Source organism: Ambystoma mexicanum, chromosome 1q (genome assembly GCF_040938575.1).
Source record: "Ambystoma mexicanum isolate Mex_15411 chromosome 1q, UKY_AmexF1_1, whole genome shotgun sequence".
NCBI classification, from domain to species: Eukaryota; Metazoa; Chordata; class Amphibia; order Caudata; family Ambystomatidae; genus Ambystoma; species Ambystoma mexicanum.
In genome coordinates, this window is record NC_090922.1 from 607,319,418 (window position 1) to 607,346,549 (window position 27,132).

At 49.6% G+C, this 27,132-nt stretch overlaps 1 protein-coding gene across 2 annotated transcripts in view; it reads right to left on the bottom strand.

Annotated features, from left to right (window-relative positions):
- The window catches only part of ASTN1 (astrotactin 1), a 1,300,999-nt gene that overhangs the window by 414,899 nt on the left and 858,968 nt on the right, over positions 1-27,132 (bottom strand). The gene's annotated exons all lie outside the window — the stretch shown is intronic.

The window sequence follows — 27,132 nt, forward strand, 5'->3', positions numbered from 1 at the left end:
CATGGTACTTTACCATGAGTTCGGCTGGCGTCCTATTGGTGGCCTCATGTGGTGTGTTCCGGTAGTCTCGAAGCATCCTGCACAAGGCCTGGTGAGGGTCAACGTTTTCTAGTCTGGCTCTTTGCAATGTCTTTTTGATCAATGACATGAATCTCTCGGCCATCCCATTGGCCTGCGGCCATCTGGGTGTTATTTTCTGATGTTTGAACCCTAGGTGCTTGGCGAAGGTTGCAAAATCATGGCCACAGAATGGCGGGCCGTTGTCTGACTTAATGACGTCAGGGATGCCCCATTCACTCACGACTTCATCGAAGACGGCTGCGATTTGAGCAAAATCTGTAGATGACGATTTCTTTACGATAGGGAATCTTGAATGTTCATCAATGAACAAGAGTATGTACTCCCCTGAATCGAGCGGTCCATAAAAGTCTACTGTCACTCTTTCCCATGGGTGCTCCGGTATCTGGGTTGGTTGGAGGGGTAGTGGCGCCTCAGCTCTGGCCGTGCATTGGCATGCCATGCAGTTCCTTATCCATCTGTCTACTAAAGCGTCGATGAACTTGAACCACACGTGGCATCGGAGTTGCCGTTTGGTGTTGTCGACTCCTCAGTGTCCTTCATGAGCTGTCTTTATTATGTCTGACCGCAGGGCCGCTGGGATCACTATCTTGCAACCTCTGAGGAGTATGGCTTTGTCTTTGATGGCCAGTTATGTATGAATCCTTGCCAGTCTGTCTAGTTCATCTCGATTCGCATCTGGACGTGTCAGTAGTGCTCTCTTGTAGTCCTTCCACTTGTTGTGTTCTGTGAGGTCAATGGCCAGGGCCATGGATGGATCAGCTGCTGAGGCTAGTGCGACCGTTTCTAGTGAGATTGCTGGAGGCAGGGCATTCGTGGTGACATAGCTTATGTACTCTATGTCGCCTTGTCTTGGCGTAGGTCTTCCTGTTGGATGTCGAGACAGGTAGTCTACTGGGTTATGTTCACCCCCGGATGATGTATGATCTGATAATCGTATTCATGTAAGGGAATGCCCCATCGCTCGATCCTGGGAGGCATTTTTGTTCACGGATTCCCAAACAGTGAGAGTAGGGCTTGATGGTCCGTGATTAGCGTGAATTTCTTTCCTATTATGAAGTTGTGAAAATGTTCACACGCCCAGACTGCCGCTAGACTCTCCTTTTCACCTCGAGAGTATGCAGACTCGGGGGGTGCCAGAGCCTTGCTGGCATAGGCTGCTACATGTCTCGGGTGGGTGTCAACTCCGTTTGTCTGCGCAAGGATGGCACCCAGACCTACCGGGCTGGTGTCAACCACGATTTCGGTGTGCCACTCTGGATCAAAATAGGCTAGTTTTCTGGCCTCTGCTAGGGTTTGCTTGATGGTGTCGAATGCTTCTTGGCATTCCGCAGTCCAAGCAAAAAAGTATGTCCGTTTGGAGGAGCTTTCTGAGTGGTTCGGTCATTGTGGCGTAATGCAGAATATATCTTGTGCAGTACCCAGCCATGCCTAGGAACGATCGTACATCAGCGATTTGCCACGGCTCCTGCAGATTGAAGATTGTTGCAAATTTGTCTGGGTCTGGGGTCATTCCGTCTGCAGAGAATATATCACCAAACAATTTTAACTTGTTTTACTGAACCAGCATTTGTCAAAATTCAGCGTAAGCCAGCCTCTTGGATGGCTTTGCAAGTGGCTCGGAGAGCGACATCATGTTCTTCCCTGGACTTTCCATACACCAGAATGTCATCACTGTAGTTCAGTGCTCCCCGGATTGGCCGAATGATCTGACTGATGGCTTCATGAAAAATCTCTGCGGCTGATGTTATGCCAAAATGTAGGCACTTGTATCAGAATAATCCGTCGTGCGTGGCGAAGGTGGTAATGCCTCTCGAGTCTGGGTGGAGCACCATCTGGTGGTACCCTTGGTTCAGGTCCAGTTTTGAGAAGAGGGTGGACTTGTTTATTTGGACAATCATGTTCTCAATTCTGGGACCTGGGTGTCATTCACGCTGAATTGCGGTGTTGGCAACCCGCATGTCCACACAGAGTCGGAGGAATCCTCCGTCTTTCGGCACAATTACCAACGGAGAGACCCACGGGGTCGGGCCCATTGCAGGCTCGATTATTCCATCGTCTAGGAGTTGACTGATTTCAGCTGATACTGCAGCCTGCAGATGGAAACCAACTCTTTGTGGGTGTTGCGGGACAGGTCGGACCATGGGATCAATGTGGAGTTTTACTGGGGGCCATCTTAGTTTTCCCAGGCCTTTGCAGATGAGGGGAAATTATTTCATAATGGTGTCTTTTGACATCATCTCTGCGTCTGCAGGGCCAGACCGGACGTTAGACATGTATTCTTTCACCTCTGGTGTTGGTTCTGTTGAGAGGATTCTTTCGCCATCCTGTACATGTATGTCTATGAGCCGTAAACTGGTTGCAGTTCTGTAACTGAGGAGGCATCTCCCCTTGGTTGGGCTGTGAATGACATGGATGCTGGTAGTGGTGGCGTGGTTGCCGTGGATGAGGCAACGGCCAAATAAGCCAATCGTTTGCAGGGGGTGGCAGCGCCCCACTGATATATCTTTGAATCAGATGTTGTCAGGGCTGCTTTGTTGTGGATCTGTTGGAACTCCTTTTCGGCCCATTATGTTGACAGTGGCTCCCGAGTCGACTAGGAAGCAGAATTGTTTTCCTCCTATGTCCACTGGTATCCTGGGTGCTTCACGTGTTTGTCCTTCGTCCATGATAAGGTTGACATATTCGTCCTGCGGATAGTGGCTGTATTGGTCTCCTTGATATTCGAGGCTTTGATGGTCCTCTTCGTAGTGCACGAGGGGCTCTGGGGGTCTGTCGTATTCGTCTCTTATGTGGGATACTTGCTCGTATCCTTCCATACCTTGTGTTTCCTCTGGAGGGTATACATCTTCAACCATTCTGACATACCTTCTCGGGTTTTGTTGATATGGTCTTGACTGGTATGCTTGTGTTTGTGGGCTTCTGTTGGGTATTTTGAACTGGGGGGCCCCCGGTGGTCTTTGCGTTGGAAATGGTCTGCCTTCTCTGCAAACCGACTGAAAATGTCCTTCTCGGCTGCAATTGCCACATCTCTGGGACAGTGTGGGGCAGGTCCCTGCGTGAGGAAATGCCATACCACAGCGATAGCATTGGCGCTGGGTTCTTGGCGTCATTGCGTAGTTGGAATTGGGTCCTCTTTCTGTTGTTCTGGCAGTATTGGATTGTAACGCTGCTATCGTTTCACTCTTGTCCTGTTTGGTGGAGGTGGTGCCTGTTATCTGCGTCACTTGTTTTCCGACCCTTTCTAGAATTCTTGCCATTTAGCTGATTTCGTCAATGGTGATGGGCTTTTTGAGAAGCTGTTTTTTCAGGGTTTGGGATACACGTCCTTCGATTACTCTCCACCGTATGGCCTCATCGAGTGAGAACGCATGGAACTGGCAGTTTGCTCCTTTTATTCGTAGGTGGGTGATGAATTCGTCCACCATTTCATCTATCCTTTGCATGCACTGATTAAATATGTACCTTTCATGGGCCTCATTACGACCCTGGCGGAAATCGTGGCGCCAAATGCACCATGGAGCACGGCGGAAAGCTGCCGATAGCGCCATGGGGGTTGGCGGATTTACCGCCCCATTCCGACCTTGGCGGGGCGGTAAATCCCCATTCCCCATTTTACCCTTCCCCATTCCCATTTTTGCCCCATAGGGTATAATGGGAGTGGGGAAGGCGTTAATTACGCCACCGTAAAATACGGTGGCGTAATTAACAACAAGGTCCCGTAGCGCCATGGATTTCTCTGCCCGGAAAAACCAGGCGGAAAACGCTCCATGGCGCTACGGGAACTCGTAGTAGGGCGGACGGGTCCGCCGCGAATACCGCTGGCGTAAACCCACTACGCCAGGGTCGTAATGAGGCCCATAGTCTCTATTGGGCTCAATTACTAGCCGTCTGTTTAGTGCTGCAATCATTGCTGTGAAATCAGCTTGTTCAGCCTGTGGGATGGTTTTCAATAGGACTTTGATATCATTTCCTGCTAGGTTCAGAAACATGCTGCTTAGCCGTGGTGACCTTTCCTCTCCTGTGGCATCAATGAAGGTATTAAAGTCCTCCAACCACTCAGCCCACCTCGGGCCTTTATCCGCTTGCGGCATCATGGAGAAGGGGGGGGAGGAATGCGCCATGCCGTGGTTGCTGTGCTCCCTGTGTGAGCAGGGTGATCTGGAGCTTGCTGATCTTGGGGTGAGCTCATGTTGGTGGTGTAGGGCGTGGCGCTGTGGGCTGTGGGGGCGAGCAGGGGCTGGTTGTCGGCGCAAATGTCACCCACCTTGGGGGAGGCTGTCGAGTGTCCGGTGCGACTGCTGGCGGAATGCCGTGCAGTCGATGCCTGGGGCGCTTCAAGTGGGCCCAGGAGAGGCTGGCTTCCCTGATGTGGGTGGGTGGGCCTGGGATCAGCCATGCTGGTGCTTGCAGGAGGGCCTGGGGTCAGGCATGCTGCTGCTGCTACTGATGGGGATGGATGGGCCTGGGATCAGGCGCGCTCGCGGTTATAGGAGGGACCGGGATCAGGCGTCCTGCTGCTGCAGCTGCTGCTTTCATACACGTGGTTAGCACGTGTTTCTCCCCACGTTGCTGCAGGCGTATGGAGGAGGCAGGCGGACCCGGGATCGGGTCGCAATGCGGGTGGAGGAGGAGGAGGGCAGGCGTGGGATCAACCGCGCCGATCATAGGAAGCAGGAGGAGGAGGCGGGCCTGAGATCAGGCGCGGTCAAACACGGGCTGGAGGTGCCGGTGTTGCGCTTCCGAGCGGGATCGCCGACGGAAGAATAAAGGAGAAGGAGGAGGAGGTGGCGGTCTGGGAGACACCTCGTCGCCGGTTGTTAGGCCCAAAGGGGCCTATACAATAATGACAGCCACGCCGTGGAATGTGCACGTCTTCCTTTATTCGTAGCACCGTAAAAAGTGAAAGTAAACTTTACTCCCCCTCCCGCTTACGTCACCGCATCACGTGACTGTCTCCACGTGACACGGGCCCGGCCTCTTAAAGAGACAAAGTGGGTGTAACAGCCCCTAAGCTCATATTTCGATGTGAGAGGGGGGGTCAATGTGGGTGAAGGTGGGTTCAATGGCATTGTGTGCCTGAACATGCACGTATATGGAGGCTCAAAGGAATGATTAACCTGGAGTGTAACCTTTCTTGGGTATTACCCACATTGACCTTTTAAAATTGATCTTTTGTCCTAATTGACCTAATAATAGTGGTCCTAATTGACCTTCTGCACAATTGACATTTTGCTTTAATTTACTTATATATATATTACATGGCCACGGTAGTGGCCATGTAGTTATGGTTAAGTTGCAGTTTCCATAGGAAGAGCACTTTTTGGGCGGCTTTTAACTTTGCTCTCCCTGGGCGAATCCTCACCAAACTTTGCAAAAAGAGTGTTTGGGTCACTCTGGATTTTTCTGCAAAGTTTGGTGAGGATTCGTCCAGGGGGGTCAAAGTTATAGGGGGGGTCCCAACACTTTTTTTTTCCCATAGACATAATGGGAAAAAACTTTGCTCACGCCTACAGCCCAAACCGCTAGACGGATTTACACCAAATTTGCGGCAGGAGCGGAGGCTTGGTCCCGAAAGCGTGCTTTGCTTTATTTGGTGTAAATCCATCCAGTAGTTTTTAAAAAAATGACAAAAATGTAAGTGAAAAAAATGTGTGATATCTGTGTTCGCTTCGTGGACACACTTCCCTGTTCGCTTCGCGGACAGGACGGTGATTGGGTAAGCAGCTTGCGTGATGTCCGCGGACATCTGACGTGCTCTCTCATTGGATGCGTGAAAGTGTGCAGTGCGTCTGGCTTCAGAGACGCCCGCCATCTTTGTTCCTCGCATGAGAGGCTTTGTATCCCGCCTGCACAGTGTGTCTGTCTCCTGTTCCTCCCACCCCCCGCTCATGTCCGTGTGTCTTTCTCCCTCCTGCCCACCCCCCGCTCAGGTCTGTGTGTCTTTCTCCCTCCCGCCCACCCCCCGCTCATGTCCGTGTGTCTTTCTCCCTCCCGCTCATGCCCCGCTCGACTCGACCACCCACCCACCCCCCGCTCATGCCCCGTGTGTCTCTCCCACCCCCGTGTGTCTTTCCCACCCCCCGCTCATGTCCGTGTGTCTCTCCCCACCCGCCGCCCACCCCCCGCTCATGTCCGTGTGTCTCCCCCCACCTGCCGCCCACCCCCCGCTCATGTCCGTGTGTCTCTCCCCACCCCCCGCTCATGTCTGTGTGTCTCTCCCCACCCCCCGCTCATGTCCCGTGTGTCTCTCCCCACCCGCCGCCCACCCCCCGCTCATGTCCGTGTGTCTCTCCCCACCCGCCGCCCACCCCCCGCTCATGTCCGTGTGTCTCTCCCCACCCGCCGCCCACCCCCCGCTCATGTCCGTGTGTCTCTCCCCACCCCCCGCTCATGTCCGTGTGTCTCTCCCCACCCCCCGCTCATGTCCCGTGTGTCTCTCCCCACCCGCCACCCACCCCCGCTCATGTCCAGTGTGTCTCTCCCCACCCGCCGCCCACCCCCCGCTCATGTCCGTGTGTCTCTTCCCACCCGCTGCCCACCGCCCACCTCCCGCTCATGTCCCATGTGTCTCTCTCCCTCCCCCCCACCCCCACTCATGCCCCGTGTGTCTCTCCCCCTCCCGCCCACCCCCTGCTCATGCCCCGTCTGTCTCTCTCCCTCCCGCCCACCCCCCGCTCATGCCACGTGTGTTTCTCTACCCCTCCCGCCCACCCCCGCTCATGCCCCGTGTGTCTCTCCCCCTCCCGCCCATTCCCCCCGTTCATGCCCTGTGTGTCTCTCTCCCTCCCCCCACCCCCGCTCATGCCCCGTGTGTCTCTCTCCCTCCTGCTCATGCCCCGTGTCTCTCTCCCCTTCCCCCACCCCCCGCTCATGCTTCGTGTGTCTCTCTCTCTATCCCCCACCCCCCGCTCTTGCCCCATGTGTCTGTCTCCCTCCCCCCACCCCTGCTCTTGCCCCGTGTGTCTGTCTCCCTCGCCCCCACCCCCGCTCTTGCCCCATGTGTCTGTCTCCCTCCCCCCCACCCCTGCTCTTGCCCCGTGTGTCTTTCCCCCTCCCGCCCACCCCCGCTCTTGCCCCGTGTGTCTTTCCCCCTCCCGCCCACCCCCGCTCTTGCCCTGTGTCTCTTTCCCCCTCCCACCCACCCCTGCTCTTGCACCCTCCCACCCACCCCCGCTCTTGTCCCGTGTCTCTTTCCCCCTCCTGCCCACCCCTGTTCTTGCCCCGTGTCTCTTTACCCCTCCCACCGACCCCCGCTCTTGCTCCCTCCCGCCCACCCCCGCCCTTTCCCCTGTGTCTCTTTCCCCATCCCGCCTACCCCCACTCCTGCCCCGTGTCTCTTTCCCCCTCCCGCCCACCCCCGCTCTTGCCCTGTGTCTCTTTCCCCCTCCCGCCCACTCCCGCTCTTGCCCTGTGTCTCTTTCCCCCTCCCACCCACCCCGCGCTTGCCCCGTGTCTCTTTCCCCCTCCCGCCCACCCCCGCTCTTGCCCCGTGTCTCTTTCCCCCTCTCACCCACCCCCGCTCTTGCCCCGTGTCTTTCCCCCTCCTGCCCACCCCGGCTCATGCCCCGTGTTTCTCTCCCCCTCCCCCCACCCCCCGCTCATGTCCCGTGTGTCTCTCCCCCTCCCGCTCATGCCCCGTATGTCTCTCTCCCTCCCCCCCTCCCCCGCTCATGCCCCGTGTGTCTCTCTCCCTCCCCCCCACTGCCCCGCATGTCTCTCTCCCTCCCCCCCACCCCTGCTCATGCCCCGTGTGTCTCTCTCCTTCCCCCCCACCCCCGCTCATGCCCCGTGTGTCTCTCTCCCTCCCTCCACCCCCACTTATGCCCTGTGTGTCTCTCTCTCCCACCCGCCCACCCCCCGCTCATGCCCCGTGTGTCTCTCTCTCCCTCCCGCCCACCCCCCGCTCATGCCCCGTGTGTCTCTCTCCCTCCCGCCCACCCCCCGCTCATGCCCCGTGTGTCTCTCTCCCTCCCCCCACCCCCGCTCATGCCCCGTGTGTCTCTCTCCCCTTCCCCCCACCCCCCCGCTCATGCCCCGTGTCTGTCGTCTGTTCCCTCCGCTCATGCCCGTGTCTGTCTCCTGTTCTCCCCACCCCCCGCTCATGCCCCGTATCTGTCTCCTGTTCCCCTCATGTGCCGTATCTGTCTCCTGTTCCCCTCATGTGCCGTGTCTGTCTCCTGTTCTCCCCACCCCCTGCTCATGCCCCGTGTCTGTGTCCTGTTCCCCCCACGCCCCGCTCATGCCCCATTTCTATCGCCTTTTGCCCTCCACCCCCCCGCTCATGCCCCGTGTCTGTCTCCTGTTCCCCCCACCGCTCATGCCCCGTGTCTGTCTCCTGTTCCCCCACCCGCTCATGCCCCATGTCTCTCTCTTGTTGCCCCCCACCCCTCCGCTCATGCCCCGTGTCTGTCTCCTGTTCTCCCCACCCCCCGCTCATGCCCCGTGTCTGTCTCCTGTTCCTCCCACCCCCTGCTCATGCCCCGTGTCTGTCTCCTGTTGCCCCCCACCCCCCGCTCATGCCCCGTCTCTGTTCTCCCCATCCCCCGCTCATGCCCCGTGTTTGTTGTTCCCCCCACCCCCCGCTCATGCCCCGTGTCTGTCTCCTGTTCCCCCCACCCCTCGCTCATGCCCCGTGTCTGTCTCCTGTTCCCCCCACCCCCTGCTCATGCCCCGTGTCTCTCCTGTTGCCCCCCACCCCCGCTCATGCCCCGTGTCTGTCTCCTGTTGCCCCCCACCCCCCGCTCATACCCCGTGTCTGTCTCCTGTTCTCCCCACCCCCGCTCATGCCCCGTTACTCTGTCTCCTGTTGCCCCCCAACCCCCGCTCATGCCCCGTGCCTGTCTCCTGTTGCCCCCCACCCCCCGCTCATGCCCCGTGTCTGTCTCTGTTGTTCCCCCCACCCCCCGCTCATGCCCCGTGTCTGTCTCCTGTTCCACCCACCCCCGCTCATGCCCCGTGTCTCTCTCCTGTACCCCCAAACCCCGCTCATGCCCCGTGTCTGTCTCCTGTACCCCCACGCCCCCGCTAATGCCCCGTGTCTGTCTCCTGTTGCCCCCCCGCTCATGCCCTGTGTCTGTCTCCTGTTCCCCCCACCCGCTCATGACCCGTGTCTCTCTCCTGTTGCCCCCCCCCACCCCCCGCTCATGCCCCGTGTCTGTCTCCTGTACCCCCCACACCCCCGCTCGTGCCCTGTGTCTCTTTCCCCCTCCCACCCACCCCGCGCTTGCCCCGTGTCTCTTTCCCCCTCCCGCCCACCCCCGCTCTTGCCCCGTGTCTCTTTCCCCCTCTCGCCCACCCCCGCTCTTGCCCCGTGTCTTTCCCCCTCCCGCCCACCCCGGCTCATGCCCCGTGTTTCTCTCCCCCTCCCCCCCACCCCCCGCTCATGTCCCGTGTCTGTCTCCTGTTGCCCCCCCGCTCATGCCCTGTGTCTGTCTCCTGTTCCCCCCACCCGCTCATGACCCGTGTCTCTCTCCTGTTGCCCCCCCACCCCCCGCTCATGCCCCGTGTCTGTCTCCTGTACCCCCCACACTCCCGCTCTTGCCCTGTGTCTCTTTCCCCCTCCCACCCACCCCGCGCTTGCCCCGTGTCTCTTTCCCCCTCCCGCCCACCCCCGCTCTTGCCCCGTGTCTCTTTCCCCCTCTCGCCCACCCCCGCTCTTGCCCCGTGTCTTTCCCCCTCCCGCCCACCTCGGCTCATGCCCCGTGTTTCTCTCCCCCTCCCCCCCACCCCCCGCTCATGTCCCGTGTGTCTCTCCCCCTCCCGCTCATGCCCCGTATGTCTCTCTCCCTCATTTATTTGCATGAAAATAATCAGTTGTTATGAATTGTTTCTGCTACTACTTGTGCTTTTTTGCTAACTTCACTTTCCCTGCATATACCCATATTAGTATGTGTTCTTGTGTCTTTGTGTTTTGTCTATAGTAATGCAATTATGTACTACATGTGTTTTATTAGCTACGTATTACATATTTCACATATTTCACAGTACACAAAAATCTATTAAGAAAACAATTATCATTTCATTATTCAACATATTAACATTACGAATATTATACTTTCATCTTGTACGCTGCACACAATGTTATGTTTCTGTATGAGTAGATTAGTATACTAGATAGAACCCCATAATAGAATGCTATTTATATCAATGCATCGTTCAATGCACTAATTAGGGTATGATATTTATTGCAATGATCCTTGACACTTGTTTCGCAACATTATAATAATAATCCCTTGTACACATATTTCATGAAAAGTACATACACATGTGATGTCATCAGTGATGTCATCAATGACATTTGTGATGTCATCTTTGATGTCCTGGGTGTTAGTCTTAGCAGTGCACGGTGGTGGCGCGAGTTATGGTTGTTTAGCTTACCATAACTTGCGAATTTCAAGGGTTTTTCGGTTTTACTTGGAACCATAACGTCCCTTTGACAAAGTTTTTTCACTGAATTTCATAGGTTTTTAGTAGCGCAACTTAACCATAACGTCCCTTTAACAAAGTTTTTTCACTGAATTTCATAGGTGTTTAGTAGCGCAACTTAACCATAACGTCCCTTTAACAACGTTTTTTCATTGAATATATATATATATATATATATGTGTGGGGTGGGTTTGGGGTGATGAATAATATAATGGGATTGGGATTGGGTAGGGGGTTGCAGGGGTTTTGGATTGAGTGGGGGGTATGTCCTAATTGACCATCATTTCATGATCAATTGTGCAGAAGGTCGATTCTCCTGCGATCAATTGAGAAAAGGTCAATTAGTATACATCCCTTTCTTGAGCCCATCCATACTTATTTGTTTATTTATGTATTTATTACATTTTGTAAACGCCCAGACCCAGAGGTATCACAGCGTTGGAAGAGTACAGGTCCAAGTGAATCATGGGAAAAATGATACATTAAACAGGGAACACAATAATAGCCAAGGAACAGAGGCCAGAGGCAACAAATTACTCATATTTGTCATGTAACCAGGTCTTGACAAGTTTTTTGAAAGTAGAGAATGATTACTCGTTTCTGATAGATGGTGGAAGTGAGTTCCAGAGGGCAGGTGCTGTGACACAGAAGCTCAATCCACCTGATTTTTTAGTTTTGAAGCAGGGAGTATGCAGGGAGAGGCTGGAGCTGGAACTTAGGGTATGTCCAGGGACAGTTTTGGAGATACACTTGTTAAGGCAATGTGGGGGGACTCTAAGGCCGCTACTAAGCTCTGCAGAGTACCTTAAATATATTTCTCCAACATGCACATCATGGGAAAACAAGCTCACATGGCGTCAGCTGCATGCAATGGCGAGTAAATAAAAAAATATTAAAAAGACAGCTTGTTGCGTTGTTCCGGCTGCCTCCAGGATGTCAGTGCCTGCTTACAATGACTAGCTAAAATGAAGCTGAATTAAATCACATCTCTGATAATTACCACATATGGCAACAGACCCCATGTCATTCGGGACATGCTCATACAATCGCGTTTTTTTGTTTGTAAAATGGGATTTGTATATAATGGAAAGGGCAAAACTACCCGTTTCAAAATGTAAAGGAAAAAAAAAACAGGATTGGATTAACACATGAATAGGAAGGGGCAGGTTCACATATTGCTTAAGTTCAGCTGACAACAGCTGTTCCATTGGAAGTAAAGGCCAGATCGCCAGTTGTCCCTACTCTGTTCATCCAATACCATTTGTTTCTTTGCATTCTGGTCCTTGTAGTTTTTTGTATTGCCCATTGCAAATATCGGGCGACAAGCACCAGAATACCAAGGAACCAGACAGGTAAGGATAACCGGATCATGGCTGACATAATACACAGATGCCTCTATGAAAGGGATGTGCATCAGTGAAGGGGGCACAATTAGGTGACTTTTAAACTCAATCTGTTAATGTAGTCATGCAGATACCATTTCAAAAACTGCATCTATATTGTCTGTGTTTCAATTCTATATGTAACATTTAAAGACATTCTGGACTCTCGATATTTGGGGTTTTATGAGGAAACTTAAATTTTTAATGGTGAATGTTATTCCCAATAGTCACTCCAACTATGTAACAGTTTATTGAGAGGTCACCCCATACACAGGGAGTTCCTTCCTTCCCCAATCTAGGTGTCACACAATAAACGGTTTAATGTCAGTACTTTTTTCAGCCCTATTTCTAATTCATCTAATACCCCTTGAATCCCTTCCACCTGTGCTACCAATGAGCCCAAGAACCAGGCCAGTGTACAGGAAATATATTTGTATGTATTTGAATGATAAATAATGGGGATCACACTAAAATGACACACGCCACCTTCTTTGCGGCTCACAATTAAACTTCTAGTTACACAAATAAATCACACTAGTTGGTTGGGAAAAACACAAATCTCAATTCTTTACTTTCTACAGATTTCACTTCAAGAAATAATCAACCTGGTAAATTAACAAAATCAATTAGATATGCAATGCTATGCAATTTCGATTTTCCTGCATGCTTAAAAAGGCTAACAGTTTAGTTTACAGATTTTTACAAATGGATGTGGTAATTATTATTTCACTGACACTTTTGCCTTGAAATAAACACAGGGTGAGCAAAAGAAGGTGAGAACATTCAGGAGGGATATATTCGACTATTCTCAAGACATTGTGTACACATGGCAGGAACATTATCAACATACAAGACCACCTCAAAACACTAGACAGCAACAAACAGGCCCTAGACAGGACAAAAGTGACCTAAGTAGAGGTGCACCCACCAGGGGGAGGAAACTAGACCAAACTCAGTACCCCCGAATACCTAACACGGTTGCTACAGGCAACACAGCCAGTAGTTCTGTACTGTTGACAAGCCATCACTTGTCACAGCCAGCGCTAACGGCCTCTTTTTTAGAAAAAAGACATTGAGAAAAACCTAATGTCACGGAACAAGCAGAACAATTAGTTGTAAATATATCCTCAAAACATCTTTCAAAAAATCAATTGGATGTGTTGAATTTGGGATTATCATTCACTGTGACATATAATTCCAATTTATTGGAAGAAAAAATCAATCTATTTAGTTTTGTTTGTAAAATGAGACTCAAAGTCTTTTTTGATTAACAACCTCTGCACTAGACTATCTTACTAAATAGGTATACTCCTTATCTTTTAAGCTTTATAGAACAGTGTGCACCTGAGGCACCAAAAATACAAAGAATAGCTCCTGAGGAAGGGAATAGAATTGATGAAACGTGTAGAGCACATCCATGGATTGTTGATTTAATAAGCTTGAACATTGTACTGTTACAAATGTTTGTTGAAAATACATTTGTGTGCAATAAATTGTTTTTACAAAAGATTCTATATACACAATCGAGATTGTGGATATAAAAACTATTGAGAAAAATAATTTCCTTGAATATAAAACGTATAACTATAACTAATTACCTAGATGGTTTTAAATGTTGATTGGATCACAATAGATTTTGGTGTGCAGGGGACAGAAGTGTTCCACAAGCTTGTGGACACCTGTTCGTTTTTCTAATTGGTACCACCACCTAGTGTCAGGGTTGTTATTTCTTCCCCACATCCTAATACTTGTCTGAATATGAATACTACTTTAGTTAATACAAAGATGTGCTCCTGGCTAATAGGTATTCCCAAAATCCAATAATAGCCAAACAATCAGTATTAACTAGGAACATGTCCGTATGCCCGTGACCATATAGATGCTTATATTGCCACTATAAAATAAACATCCATGATGCCTGTGCTCAAAATATGTTCCAGCAGTGTCATAGTAAAACACACTTCATGATGCCTGAGCCCACAATAAATGTGAGCATAGCCCATACCAAACACATTTCCATGCCAGTACCCACAATATATACCGTCATTGTCATGGTACAACACTTTTATGTTGCCTGTGCCCACAATATGTTCCCGCTTTTTCACTGTAAAACACACTGTTATGATGCCTATGCCTAAAAGATATGCACACACCAGCATTTCTCTGTAAAACATGTTTTCATATGCATATGCATATGCATTTGCCCACAATATATACCAACATTGCCACTTTGAAACACACTAAATAGTGATCAGTACCAAAAATATTTTATGTTATGTTATTTGATAATTGCATAGCTCCTACTGCCATTGTTATGGCCTCAAAGTGCTGTGGTTTGGAAGGCCATTCAGAAGACTGTAGTCTGTGCAAACATGAAAATGAAAAGAGTGTTGCATTGCATATGAATAGTAATTAGAAATAGGTGACTATTCAATAACTAGCAGAGATGACTAGTTCAAAACATTCTAAAAATCACGCAAAGCATTGTGTTCAAGCACAGGGATGACTGCTATGTCAGTGATTATGTGACAGCTGATCATCATTTTTCGTGGGACTCGGCTGTATTCCATGGTTTGCAGTGTAAGTGAGGGAATGGGAATTATAGTCTATGAACCCCTATGTCAAATGTCTAAAGTTGGGGGCTCTGCTATACTTTACGCGCAGAACACATGCACACTGAATAACATGCATTCCCCTGCAGATTACATGCACAATTTCAGATATAGCAAAGATACATTCAGTGTGTGTCCACTTGTCTGTACCATTGGGTTATCACAGTATAAGTGTTTTATATTGGATACAAAGGTGTTGGCAGTAATACATGGCCATCTATAGAGAAAGATGCCACCTTATCCTCCATGGCATCACCAATCTTCAAGACTCCCAGTGCTCTCGAGAAAAAACCACTAGCCCCCCCACCTGAATCCTTAAATATCCCATCCCAAGGAGTCCTCTGCACCTGACCTTGCGCTAGTGGGAATTCTAGTGAAGTATTATACTCCGACTGGGACCCTGCAATCTCCCCTGTGCGCCACAAGGCTATATATGTTCCCTCACTATCACTGTAAAACACCTTTGTGATGCCCGTGGTGCACACTATATGCTAATATTGCCCTACAAAGCACTTTTTTCATGAAGCCTGTTCCTGAAATCTATGTAGCATTGCCACTGTAACACACTGTCATGCAGTTCCACAATATGCCAGCTTTGCCCATGTCACACAGACACACGCATACATACATGCACGCACAAACAGACACGCGGACACACACAAAGAAGTGCACATATACACACTCATGTGCACACACCTACACAATTACTTGCCTGCCTGCCTCAGTTGGCTGAGTCCATGTGCACTGCCACCAGGAAATAGCGAGAATTTGGAACCTAAAAATTGACAGCCCTGGGCATGCAGAAGTGTGCATGCCTGGGATCTGTACATGCAATGCTCCCGATGCTGCAATCAGCCATGCTGAGTAGAGAAGGAACAGGGGAGCCTCCTCTCTGTGCAGGGACCCAGTCAGCACTTTGATTTGGCTATGGTTGGCTAGGGGGGTTGTACACCTCATCCTCACATGGACTATTGGGCATGCACTGCATCTTGGGGTTCCTGCAGGGCGAGAGGAAGCATCTGCCTGCTTCTCTCTGACTGATTCCTTGTGTGGGTTTTCCAACCGAGGCTCTTACACCCTGAACTAGCACCAGAGGCTTCACTCTGCCAATATGGATCTCCCTGCGGCGCGTAAGGCTAAGGTGGCATGCCCATTCTTTAACCTGAGATAATGTGTAATATCCTTCTCGTGCCCATGCCCAGGTTAATGTGTGCCTTCAAGTGAATTGATCATGTGATTTAAACTGGTCAGCTGGGTGTGGGGAGCCACACCCAGATGCTACTGTCTCCTTCTCTTCACAAGGATATACATGCATTCTCCGTTTTCTGGGTGCAGTGTGGCAGGGATGAGTACACATGCTGCACATGTTAATCTGGTGGTCACAGTTTCAAATCTCATTGGACCAACAGACGCTTTCATCCTTAGATTGTTAATAAAAATGAGTACCATTATTTTGGGTAATTGCAACACCTATTATTTAAGCACCAAGAATGTATCCATTTTGGGGAGTGGTATTTTTTAAAAATATTCACTATTATATTCCGAAACAATAGCGCATAATAAGAAGTGCAGTATGCTTCAGAAAGATCATTTTAAGCTAATGGACAGGAGGGTTTAAAATTGCTGAACTCGCTTTGAAGCTTAATAGCCATGCAATTTCCCAGAGTACCTCAAAATGTTTCAGAAGCTCTCCACATCACGTGGGCACATATCTAGGTTAAAGGATAATGTATATCATGTGAGCCCCGATGACATGTGCGACAGACAACTTGAGCGTGCCCTGGCTTTTCACAAAGCAGCTCCCTGCATTTTGAATTTTGGCTTTTATGTGGCCCTAAAACATCCCCTATTAGCCAACACTATTGTATTAGAGTACAAAAGAGGGAAGGGGTTATGAGGAGGGACCCAAAGCTTTCAGGTGTTGTTTGGTTATTTACCCATCCATTGACTGTCCTTGGCCATAGTAACACCTATTTATTTATTTTATTGTTCATTTATAGGGCGCTTAATGCCAGAGAGTGGTTTCTAAGCATGGGATCGGGATTCAAACCTGTCTTGCACCACATTGTCTTGCTTCCAAGACAAACGTGTTAACCCTGAGCTATCCTTCTTCCCCGGTCTATGACAATTCCCACCCACTGCCTGCCACTCCCCTCCCAAAAGAACACTCTCTTGGGATTTCTTCAAGGTAGCTTCATCAAGTATTAACATCAAACGTTCTGCTTGAAGTGCCTGCCAATTTTATTTCAAAGCAGTCTTCTGCTTGTTAATGGCCAAATTGGAGCTTTCTGTGTGATACTTATGCAATAAAAATGCCTTACCTTAACCAAGTGAGCCTTCGCCCAATTAACGTATAAGCAGTGTGCATATCCATCACTGAAGTCCCGTTAAAAATCAAGCATTGGCAAAGCCAACAGGCGTGCCGTGTGTATAGTTATTAAATAGGCATTTGCCGTAGCACTGCTATTATATATCCAGGTACTCGCAGGGGAGTAACTTTGCTGTAAATGTTGGGGGGGCACATGACATCTAAATGAAAAGGGCCGCTGCCAAATGAGCGAGACAAAATGGTGTGCCCCAAAAGTTGGGGGGGGGACAAACACCCTTGCCCCCCTCTAGAATTACGCCCATAGGTACTCGTTGTGCAGCTGCTACCAATAATGTCCAGTTTTTACCATTACAGCAGTCCTTGGAAAATAACTATCCCATGCCTACACAAGCGCGAAAGCATTTGGCATTGTCAATACGGGCTGAACCTGTCGTTTTTTCCCCCAAATGTAAGCAGGGGTGTTGCTAGGTCTGGAAAAGATCAGGGGCTATGCAAATGGCGGGATTGTCGGGACTGGGGGCTAGCTAGCCTTTTGGTTGTAGACCCTGAGATTCTATCCAGGGCTACAACCAAAAGACCCGGGGCTATAGCCCTCTAAGCCCCTCCCCCCCCAGCAACGCCTCTGAATGTAAGTATGGGTAAGTATGGGACTACAGGTCCCGGCTTGCAATTTATTATTGGCTAAAAAAAGCCGAGATTGGCTTTAAATGTCACGCACGACCTGGGGTTTCTTGACCACCACGGATTTAAACTTGCGCATTAGTACTCTGAGGGGGTGTTGTTGAATGTGTTCCCCAGTCACGTAAAGCTGAGGGCATCGTCCTCATATATTTTGTGAGAATGATATAACCTCAAGTGAAATGGAGCTGGAAGGAATAAGAAAAACATGGTGGGAGTGAAAAAATAATGCGACCCGTCCGCTCCTGTATAGCGCGGAGGTCTATTTTAAGCCAAAATGAAGCTGCTACTAGCGTTTCTCCGGCAAGCTGCTCATTAGCTCGGCGATAGGGCTCTCGGAGAAGCTGTCACACATGGCGCCGGCGTTATAAATGTGAATAGAAAAAGGCATTTGCTTCACATGTTATCAATCAATATCCGACAGCCGCGTCCTTGAGACTCGCTGTGAAGGGTGATGGCGGGAAAGCGATGTTCTCGCGGCGCGGGAGGCGCGCGCGCAATTAATTGAGCAGGCTGGAATACACGTTCAAACGGGAACGGCGAAGGTGGGTGAGATTTGAAAGGCATTAACATAAATATGTGCTGTGTCCTGTGTTTGAGATGCGGGAGAGGAGTTCAGGCTCTGGCGACTCGACAGCGCCTATTAATTCAGCGCACCGGAAGCACGTGACATGTATTTCACCTGTATCGGAAGGCTACATACATCCATAGCAAGAGGGAGCGGGTGCGAGATATGCTTCTGTGATACGTGGAACGCATGCTTCATTCTGAATCATCACTGGCAAAAACACGGGTCTGATTGACGAAAACCTTTTTTTTATTAAATGGCGCAATACCATTGAAAAACGCTTTGTAATATTGTTGTGTCTGTTGCATGGTTTATTGCTGATGTGATTTTCGTCCATTGACTCCAATGTTTTCTTTCTTGTTCCTTTCTTCCTTTTCTTCTTCTTTTCTCCCCTTCATTCACCTCTATTCTTTCTCTTATATATGATATTTAGAACTAGTTTATGATGAATTGTGAAGTGATCCCACATACACAAAGGTAAGTTATACGAACTTTATTGTGTGGACCCCAGAGACGGGCAGCCAGCGCCAGAGAAGCCAAGACCAACTGGCCCGTGTGGAATGTTGATGCATGAAGGCCCATCAACATTCCACACGCGCCTGCACTGTATTACAACATATCCTCTTCCCTTACATAAGCAATAAAAAAATAAAAAAACACTGAAAACAAGAACATTAATATGAACTGTGAGAACATAAGAATACTTAATACATAACATTCACAATATTAAGGTTGACCCATGTCCATAGATGATGGTAGAAATGATACATTTGAGTACCCATGGCCTAACCTAAATGTTTTAAGTAAAGGGTTAACATACATAATCCCTAAGGTTCACAGGCGGCCCACAACTCCTAACAGGGCGCCCCTCATCAGCCTCAACAGGGCATGCCTCGTCAGCCTCAACAGGGCATGCCTCGTCAGCCTCCTCAGCATCAATTTGTTCAAATCTTTGCACATTCTGACTGTCCACGTTCAAATCGGCACCTGTACAACTTACAGCCACACCCTCATTTCTGCACACTTCCACCTGAGAACTCACCGGGTCAAAGTCCAATTCAACATCCTCCTCCTCTTCCATGGTACCTGGTTCCTTAGCTTCCCCTATCACCACCCGTCTCTTACTCCAAACAGAGCCATCCTCCAATTGCACATGACCCTTACCCGTCCTTACCACTCTGTTGGGAGGCAAAAATGTGCTGGAGCCTTTCTGAACAAATCTAGGATTCTTGATATACACCCTATCACCAGCCACAACTTGCAACTCCTTCCTCCCCTTCTGGGAAGAGGCCATCGCCTCATGGCGTGCCAACAGCTTGCGGTGAATATCCTCTAAATCCAACTTACATGGACCACCACCTCCCAAGGCCAAGGTCCTCAGAGTGGTACCCGCCTTTCTTCCTCTCATTAATTCAAATGGTGATTTACCAGCAATGAGAGACAGAGTCCTACGATACGCTGCCAAATATTGTGTCACAACCTCCTGCCAATCCAGACCATTCGCCAAGGCCAACTGTATGGCAGCCTTAATGGTACCATTAGCTCTCTCCACAAGACCATTAGCGCTAGGATTATACAAGGCAGTACGATGATGTACTATAGCAGATTGCCCCAAAAACTCTTTCATGGCCTTGGACGTGAACTGTACTCCGTTGTCGGTGACTAAACTGGCAGGTATCCCCTCCCTGTCAAATACCTTCCTCAGAAAAGCAATAACTGACTCAGTAGTAACGTGTCCAACTGCTGCCACCTCAATCCACCTAGATGTATAATTGGCAAGAACCAGCAAAAACCTACACTCTGGCTGAAGACACTCAAAGGGACCCATAATATCTAAAGCCAACTAAGACCAAACCTTACTTAGGGATTTCCATCGGATGGACCGGTTGGGGATGCACCACCTTGCTCTTGTCGCTGATGGCACAAGCTTGACACTCCTTCACTGCCTCCTCAACATCCCTGTCCATAGAAGGCCACCAGTAGTCCTCCCTTAGTCTCCTCTTAGTCAAAGAACGTCGCAAGTGTCCAGCATGTGCCAATTCCACAATCCTAACTCTAAGGCTGATGGGAGGCACCAATTTAACTCCTCTAGAGACACCCCAAGGACCCTCGGCTAATTCATGCAACACTTGTGAATAGCCCTTCCCTTCAGGTCGATTCTTAACTGCCTCCAAACCCTTAACGAGACCTTCCTTGATCCATTTCAACTCAACATCAACCTCACTCTCAGCGTCCTACACCGACATTTCCACAGCAGGTGCAATATGAGCAACCTGACACCCTTGCAAGTCCTCTTCTTTCTCTGATACCTCCTGGTCACCATCACCACCCTCCAGCGTAGGCAAGCGCAACAAAAAGTCTGCCACCAAGTTTTGCTTTCCTGGAACATACTGCATGGTGAAATTGTAATCCTGCAACTCAACTGACCACTTCGCTATTCTTGGAGACACCGCTACAACACCTCTGGTGCAGAATACCTGAACCAAAGGTTTATGGTCCGTCCTAACTGTGTATGGAACACCCCAAAGGAATGTCCTGAAATGCTTCAATGCCCACACCAACGCCAGGGCCTCCCTTTCGATCACCGAGTACCTGCTTTCCACCTCCCTCAAAGTCCTTGAGGCAAATGCTACAGGCTTCCGTTCCCCCTCACACCATTGTTCCAATACCCCCCCCCCCAAACCTACCTCACTGGCATCCACTGTGAGTATTGTCTTATTTTTTGGATCAAATGACCTCAGACATGGAGCATTTTCCACATCCCTCTTAACCAACTCGAATTCTGCCTCACATTCCCCAGACCATACAAATCTGGCTGACTTCTTCATCAGGGCCCTCATAGCCACAGTCTTTTCCGCATAGTTGGGTGTGAATTTAACGTAATACTCTGCAAGACCCAAAAACGCTCTCAACTGGTCTTTGTTAGTAGGAACAGGCGTGTGTCTCATCACCTGGACCACCTTCCACCTTCGGACTGACGCCCTCCGCACTCAGAGTATGTCCTAAATACATCACTCTGTCTACCCCCACTTGACACTTAGACAGTTTCACAGTCAGACCTCTCTCCTTCAGGAATTGCATCACACTCTGACATGGTGTTCCTCCCTGCAACCACCCCACACCAATATGTCATCCTGAAAATAACATACCCCAGGCAAACCACCAAACATTTCCTGCATCAACCGCTGAAAAACAGCCGAAGCCGATGCAAGCCCAAAGGGCATGCGACAGAACCGATATGCCCCAAAAGGAGTCACAAATGAGGTGAGAGGCCTGGACTCAATGTGCAGATCAATTTGATGATACGCCATAGATAGGTCAAAGGTGGAGAAATACTTCGCCTCACCCAATGTCAACAATAACTCATTAATGTTCGGCAAGAGGTGCCGATCCACCCAAATACTGGAGTTGAGCTCCCGGAGGTCCACACACATTCTGATATTGCCATAACCCTTCTTGACCAGGACAACCGGGAACAACCATTCTGATGACTCAATCGGTTCAATTATGCCTGCCCTTTGTAAATTATTCAACTCCGCCTCCAAACTCTCCCTTGCCAACACCGGAACCCTCCTCACTTTATGCACCTTGGGTATGATACCCCTCTTCAACACAATGCGATGGGCAAACCCCTTGAGCTTACCCAGCATATCGGAAAATACTTCTGGAAACTCAGCCATGAGTACAGACGGAGTCACCGAGGTACTTTCTTCACACCCCTCCAAAATGCTGAGCACAGAAACTTCCTTACCCGGATGTATCTCCATGCCCAGGGCCGCTTGCTCATCCCAGGCCAGGATACTAGCACCCTTAGACGCCACATATAACTTTCCCGCAGCCTGCCTGCCCGTAAACGAGAAATTTGACCAAGCATATCCCAGAACATCAATAGGGTTCTGCCCATAAGCACTTGATTTGATGTCCGACGCATTCAAGGCCAATATCTCCTTTCCCAACTCCCCTTGATAGACCTCTGGAGCTACCAAGGTATATGGTGACCCTGAATCAACCAACATTTCTAAGGGATGATCATCAACCAATACCGAGACCCATGGGCCCTTGCGCGCTCTTCCATCCACATGCAAAATTATTGCTTGCTCAGGCTTGCTCCCCGAGGTACCTTCTTGCAGCAACACACACTCTTCCGGAGTCACATTGGCCACAATCTGCGCCTTACACATGCGGGCATAATGACCAATGCGCTTACACTTTCTACATTCAACATTACCAGCAGGGCATGTTTTAGAATCAGATGAATGGCTAGACCAACCACCATTTTTACACACATCTTTGGCCTTAGGCCATTTACTCGCTTGGCTGCTAGTCTTATCAACCCCTTTTTTGTTCCATAATAACACAGCGTGAACAGTATCCCTGGACATGTCTCTTTCAGTAACTATCTGTACGCTTGTTCTGGAGGCCTCAATCACTCTTGCGATCTCCAGAACCTTGTCTAAGGGTGGATCACTTTCAATCTACAATCTCTCTCTAATTTTTTGGTTACATGTCTTCATCATTATTTGATCCCTGATGTATTCATCCAAATTACCAGAAAACCTACATGTAGCCATAAGTGCATGTAACGCCGTAACATAAGCATCAATACTTTCAGCCGATCCCTGTGCCCTAGAAAAAAACTTAAATCGTTCCAGCACAACATTAATTCTTTTGCCAAAGCGAACTTCGAGTTTCTTTAAGGCAGTTTCGTATGCGATGACAACCATCTCTCCCTCACCACCCCCTGGAATTGACACATCCTCTCCAGGCAAATGACGAAAGACCCTCAACCCCTCAGTACCGATGCAGTTCAGAAGTGCAGCCTCCTTTTCATCATCATTGAATTTGGCGCTGCACTCAAATACACCTTAAATGCGTCTACCCACTGGTCCCATGGTGCAATAGGCTCTCCCGGCATTGGCAGGAATGCAGGCGGAGGCCTGGCAGCCGTATGCAACATGTCTACACAGAGTACCTTGTCAGGCCACCAACCCTGTGCTGGCAGATCCCACACAACGCGATTCTTATGCAGAATTAATTCACTTTGACGCTCCTAGTCAATCCACGCAAAAATAGCCTTGCTATAAGCACAGCCCGTGCCTCACCGTCAATGTGGAAGTCCAAATCCTCTTCAAGATGTCAGAGCTATATCTGCTGCCTGCCCTTGTGATGCAGCCCAGAATTCCATTCACACGCACCAGCCTTAAGCCTGCACCGTTCCGGAGCACAGGAAAGTAAAGTGGACGCCGACTTGACAGCTCCAGCCAGACCAAGCAATGTGCAGACCAGAATCGGAGGATGGGGCCGCCCCCAAGCACCGACAAGGCAGAAGGAGGCCACTCACACTGGAGCAACCAATGACGAAACAGAATTGGGGATTGGCGCCGCCCCCACACTTCTGCACGCACCAGGTCACTCCCTGTTCCTCCAGAGCACCCATAGCGGAGCCAAAGTCAGGGGCCTGGCACAGGCCAACGGATGCAGCAGCAGGCGTGCGCACCGGAGCACTCACGCTGCAGGGGCCTGCAGACTGTCGCAACCCCAGTCCAATGTCACAACTGCCGGTGCCCAAAGCGCGGCCCGGCTTAACGCCGTGCAGGCTGCCACGCAGGCGGCACAGGCCTTACCTCCTCGGCGGTGCCCTCACACTGGCCGAGCCCCTCACAGAGCTGTAACATGCTTAGATTGACAACAACTTTGATGAAAAGCCCCACTGAAATTCATCATATCCAAGATGCTGTAAGATATATTGTTTGTATCAATAGAGAACATACGCATTTAAAGCAAGGAAGGGCAGTGGGTGTGGTCTACTTTCACTTCAGCAAGGCATTTACCACAGGTCCACTGTCGGCCAAGCAACCTACTAGTCAGGCAAAAGCAGTGAATCGGGTATCTGTGCAGCACTTTGGACATGTATTGGCTAAGGGGCGGGAGGCAATGGGCGTGGGGTAAACAGAGTGCACATTTGGGAGATGGGCTTCAAGTGGTGTGCCGCAAGGACCTGCACTAAGCACTAGCCCAGAGTGGATGTAAAGCAGGCTCGGACTGGCATATCGGGCAATTGGGAGAGGACCAACATGCTACTATGCCCAGTATTTCTGGTCGAAGTGGGCCAGTTATTTTGGTCAGCCTAATATTCGGTAAAGGATGCCATACTGTGTTGACGGGTGCATTGCAGATGCCGTATAACACAACATAGTGGTCCAGTTTGAAGAATGACTTCACAGTGCAGCCACTAGCTTTGACCAGTGTTACTCAACTAATATTCTTTAAAATGCACTATTTGCAACACATTTTACCCCCCAAAAAATCATGCTACATGAATAGTCTTTCATGGAAGGAGAGAACTACCATTTGCAACTAAGTGACATAACCTGGAGCTGCGGAAAGTCAAGGGTGGGGGTACATGATGGGGAGATTGTATAAGAGGGCACCGACTCGGAGACACACACTAACGCCAGCTTAGTTGCAGGCCCTAAAGTTTCCAGACCATGTCACAAGATAGTGAGGACAGTCACAATGGGGGTTCAGTGTGGTGTGCCAAAACAGTGCTCTGGTACACAGGTGGAGGTTCAGCAGGCGAAGAGTGGAGATCGAAACCAGGACTGGGGACTCAATGGAGGGGTGGGCAGGTGAGAAGAGACTGCATTCTGCATTGACCATCAAAATTCTAGCATCAATAAAGCAGGTAAGACACGTTCGCTACTGACCATAAACAGCAAGCCATGACTAGTTGAGCTTCACGCAAATATGATGTTGCTTGTTAAGCACGAATAGCCTACATGGCTAAAAGATGCCCAAGCTAAGCAAAGTTTAAATACAACAGGGCATAATGAAGTCTATGTCATTGGGCTATAGCCTTGCCCTAGTAGGCACGGGTGCCAGCCCTGGCAAGGTTTCCAACCCTAGCCGGGCACAGGCACCAATCCTGGCTATGTGCCCAACCATGGCAGGGGCAGCTGGCGATCTTGACTAGGTCCCAACAGAGAAGCCAAACAAGTTATTTTATTATGGCAGTATTGCCCCTTTCCAAGTGCTGGAACAGGGGGGTAAAGTCCCGGTAGCCCAATTTATTAGCTCGAGCGAAGCGAGGGCAGATAAGGAAAGCTCTGGGCCATTACTCCCCATTCCAGCACTTGGAACAGGGGATAAAGGACATGAGCACCCTGGGTTGCCAAAGCAATCATTTTCCATGATATCCGACCATAGAAAGGGACGGTCAGGCTCTGTACGGATCCCCTCTTCCCTTTCCATGGCGGCCTGCAGGAGCCAAGAAGAGGGAGCGGCTGCGGCGGCGGCACACGTCGCCGCAGAAATACGGTAAGTGGTGCGTGGGAAGGTGGAAAAAATACCCCAACAAAAGAGGGGTGTAGGGTGTTGAGAAGATGCCGGCTGGGGGAACCGGCCATCAGGTGGCATCGAATGCAGTCTGAGATTACCGGTTTCAGCCTGCGTTCCTAGCCACCTGATTGGCTGGCTCCCCCCACCAGGGTGTTAATTGCATTTAGTAAGTGGTTTGCTACAGAATGGGCGACTTTGCCCAGTTTGACACAGTCTCTCTTGAAACCGGGCAACATGCATTTAAGTCCCAAATCATACCAGAGTATAACTCATATTGTAAAGTTAAGAGTAAGTTTATCTTCAAGTAAAATTAATCAAACTGCAAATAAAACAATGGTGCAGCAATAGTATACATTTATGTACATAAATATATAGGCATTTTATTCCTCTTCAACAGGGGTGTGCAACCTTTGGCTCTCCAGATGTTTTGAATTACAACTTCCATCAGACTTAGCCAGCACAATGGTGAGGGATAATGGGAGACGTAGTCCAAAACATCGGGAGAGCCTAAGGTTACAGACCTCTCATCTACAATAAGCCTAAAACCATCCTATCAGTTAATTCATATCTCTGAATCTAAATATATCAAATAAAAAATGCTACTACCTCCAAATAATGCAAACACCATTTGTTTTCATGTACAAATAATATGCCAAATGACATTGCCTACATTTAAAAAAAACAAAAAACAAATGAGGGTTTATATCTTTTTTACATATTTCTTTTTCTATTGCAATGACCCCTTCGTCCCTCTTTATCATCAAAGTCCTGAATGAGGGTGGCCTACCCCCAGTGATAGGCACTCAGTTGCCGCCTAATAATTATTTAACGGAAAGTGTACCCTAAGGGAGGGGATAAATACATGAACCTTCAGGGAGATGCTCGAATTCTCAACCCTCGAGTTCATACCCACAAAACGTTTCTGGCGTTTATTTGCATTGGGCCGTGAAAAGGGACTATGTGCAAAGCCCTTTTTCGCTTTTCCCTTGGTTGGAGTGGTGAACTGGCCTACATGGAAGTCTGGAGATTGGCTGGTGGGCCTCATCACTGTGTGCCTCTTTTCTGAGATAACTTTTTTATATTGCTGTAGGCAGCACACACAATTATGATGCTATTTTTGCTTGCACAGTGTAATATGGGGCCACTTTAAAATAAAAATCCAGGGCCTCTTTTGGCTCCCAGCCCACTCCTGCTTGGCAGCCTCGTTTCATTGGGCCCTTATTTTCTTTCGTACAAGGCCACACCGTGTTGCCTCAAAGGAAGATACTAAGGGACACATCACGAGTTGGGCGGTATCCCTGCGGTATCACTGCTGTGATACCGCTGGGGCTAATAACGTTACCGCCAACCCTCCGCCCCTGGTGCTATTAGCGCAGGATCACGGGTTTGGCGGAACAGTAATTCCCCATTCCCCATTGGGCCCAATGGGGAATTTTTGGCACAACTACCGTCAGCGGTATTACCGCATGGTAATTGTGCCGAAAATTGTCAAAATCCCGGCGGATTTACCCCCACGTCGGAGATGTGGGTAAATGCAGCCAGATCCGTGATTTGGCGGACCCTTAAATGCAGCGGTAATAGCATTACCGCCACATTTAAGAGTTACCGCCAAACTCGTGATGAGGCTGTAAAAATGATTCCATTTCCACCTGCAGATAATAATCACGGGTGCTAATGGAGATATGCCTCTGCTTACGGAGCGGATCTCTGTCCCCTGCA